We start from the raw sequence: 3,114 nt of genomic DNA on the forward strand, positions 1-3,114 counted from the left end.
ACATAATTAGAAAGCATCAATTCTTTGGTGCTAAGCCTTCTTTATGGTCCAACTCTCACATATGTACATGACTACTGGAAAAGCCATAGCTTTGACTCTGGGGACCTTTGTCAGCAAAATGATGTCTCTGCTTTTTAATATACTATCTAGGTTTGCCATAGTTTTCCTTCTAGGGAGCAAGTGTCTTTTAATTTCATGGCTGCAGTCACTGTCTGCAATGGTTTTGGAGCCCAAGAAAATAAAATCTGTCACTACTTCTACTTTTCCCCTCTCTATTTGCCATGTAGTGATGGGACCAGATGCTATAATCTTTGTTTTTTTAAATGTTGAGTTTCAAGCCAGCTTTTTCACTCTCTTATTTCATCCTTATCCACAGTCTCGTTAGTTCTTTTTCACTTCCTTCCATTATAGTGGTTATCATCTGCATATCTGATGTTGGTATTTCTCCTGGCAGTCTTGATTTCAGCTTTGTGATTCATCCAGCTCAGCATTTTGCATGATAGACTCTGCATAAAGTTAAATAAGCAGTGTGGCAATATACAGCCTTCTGTACTCCTTTCCCAGTTTGGAAGCAGTCAGTTGTTTCATGTCTGGTTCACTGAGTTATATAAGCCCCTCTGCCACGACAAGGCTGTGATCCATGAAGGGAATAGGCCAGACTCTTTCTAAACCAAGCTGATTTTGAAACTTTAATTATTCAGTGTTCTTGAGGTAGCAAATTTGAGATCTAGGAATTTTACATTCATTTCTTTTGGCACAATTCTACCAATATTTCAAGTCCCACAGATTTCACAAGCTGTTGCTTCTTGTCCTGCATACAAGTTTCTCAGGAGGCAGGTTAGGTGGTCTGGTATTCCCATCCCTTTAAGAATTTTCCTCAGTTTGTTGTGATCCACATAGTCAAAGGCTTTAGCATAATCAATGAAGCAGAAGTAGATTTTTTTTTTTTTTCTGGAATTCTCTTGCTTTCTCTGCTATCTATAGAATGCTGGCAGTTTGATCTCTGGTTCCTCTGCCTCTTCAAAACCCAGCTTGTACATCTGGAAGTTCTTGGTTCAGAACTGAAGCCTAGCTTGTAGATTTTGAGCATTACTTTGCTAGCATGTGAAATGAGCACAATTGTCCATGGGGTTCTCCAAGCAAGACTACTGGAATGAGTTGCCATTTCCTACTCTAGTGCACCACATTTTGCCAGAACTGTGACCCATCTTTCTTTCTTTTTTTTTTGTTATTTATATAATTTAATATGCTACAAATGAGGAAAATAAACAGGGAACGGGGATGCAAACAGGAAAAGTCCTGTAAAGATTCTTCATTTTGATTGTATTGTTTTCTTGCCTTCAGGGGGGAAGATTTCGACTTCAAAATAAACAAAATATTTGAGAAGGCTATTTACATCTGGTGTTCTAGATGGTATTCTTCAGCTATTTTCTCAGCAGTCCATGTTTCTGGATAAAGTTTATGATTACTGAGAAGTGTCAATGCCTCTAACAATTAAAATTTTGCCTTTGGGAATGTTCTTAACTTTCATCATGTCAAACTGATGTTCTTTCAGCAACCTGAACTCCTTAGGCTTCTGATGTGTGCCGGCATCCTAAAGAAGACAAGGGATCTTGGGAATCAACATACACATCTTTTAGTAATGACAGCAGTTTTTCATCTTTTCTGTCAATTTGTCCCTTAATTTCTGGATGGTTGCTCATCTGCTCTCGCAGGAGGTTCATGGTGGAGGGGTGCCTGGGAGCAGGGGAGGGCTTCATTCCTCCCTGTTCTGCTCGGTTCACTAGGTTGAAATTCCTGATGGTGTGAGCCACTCAGCCCCCATTTCTTCACAACATGCTGCCCTAAGTTATACCACACGTAGCTGAACACTGGCGCAGGCGAATTCGGGGACATACCGGAGGATGCGCACGTCTGGGGTCGACCCGTGAGGGAGCATGAAAACATGACCCATCTGTTTTGAGCGACCCTGCACTGCTTGGCTTATAGCTTCATTGAGTTACACACGCTCCTTTGCTATGACAAGGCTGTGATCCATGAAGCTAATAGGCTAGACTCTTTCTAACCAAGTTGATTTTGAATCTTTTAGTTATTCACAGCGTTCTTCATGTAACAAGGTTGAGATCTAGAAATGTCACCTTCATTCCTTTTGGCACAATTCTACCAATATTTCAAGTTCCACAAATTTCACAAGCATTCCTTATTCATGAAAAGTCACAGAATCTATTATCACAATGCCTGTTATGGCATTACAGTTATTTCCTCATATTGTTTCATTTTCTTACATAAGATTAAAATTTTCTAAAACATTGTAGGTTCCTTGAGAAAAGGGATTTTGTTTTCTACTTCTGTGCCTAGTGTTGACCAAGTCACCAAGGATTATAAACTTCTGTCCAATTGAACTGAATCCTCTTTCCCTTAAATCTGTCACTTATCATTCTGCTGACAAACAGCTTGTTACTAGATGAGACACTCTGCCCTTATTACAAATGGTTGGTAGTTCTTTTTTTACTTTCAGAATTTTGAATATATCAACTGACTTCTTTCTGACTGCAAGGTTTCTGCTTAGAAATCCACTAATAACCTTGTGGAGCCTCTCTTGGAGGTGATGAATCATTTTCTCTTGGTTCTTTCAGAGTTGTTGATGCCATTCAACCATCTCATCCTCTGTCGTCCCCTTCTTCTCATGCCTTCACTCTTTCCCAGCATCAGGGTCTCTTCTAATGAGTCAGTTCTTCACATCAGGTGGCCAAAGTATTGGAGCTTCAGCTTCAGCATCAGTCCTTCCAATGAATATTCAGGATTGATCTCCTTTTGGATTGACTGGTTTGATCTCCAGTCAAGGAGATCTCTTGGGACTCTAAAGAGTGTTCTCCAACACCACAGTTCAAAAGCCTCAATTCTTCAGTGCTCAGCTTTCTTTATAGTCCAGCTTTCACATCCATACGTGATTACTGGAAAAACCATAGCTTTGACCAGATGGACCTTTGTTGGCAAAGTAATGTCTTTGCTTTCTTGTCATAGCTTTTGTTTCAAGGAGCAAGTCTTTTAATTTCATGGCTGCAGTCTCCGTCCACAGTGATTTTGGAGCCCAAGAAAATAAAGTCTGTCACT

At 40.0% G+C, this 3,114-nt stretch overlaps 1 pseudogene; it reads right to left on the reverse strand.

Annotated features, from left to right (window-relative positions):
* Window positions 1-1,312: 1,312 nt before the first annotated feature.
* LOC785912 (NADH dehydrogenase [ubiquinone] 1 alpha subcomplex assembly factor 4-like) lies at window positions 1,313-1,954 on the reverse strand (annotated as a pseudogene).
* Window positions 1,955-3,114: the final 1,160 nt, after the last annotated feature.

Source organism: Bos taurus, chromosome 28 (genome assembly GCF_002263795.3).
Source record: "Bos taurus isolate L1 Dominette 01449 registration number 42190680 breed Hereford chromosome 28, ARS-UCD2.0, whole genome shotgun sequence".
Classification (NCBI taxonomy): Eukaryota; Metazoa; Chordata; class Mammalia; order Artiodactyla; family Bovidae; genus Bos; species Bos taurus.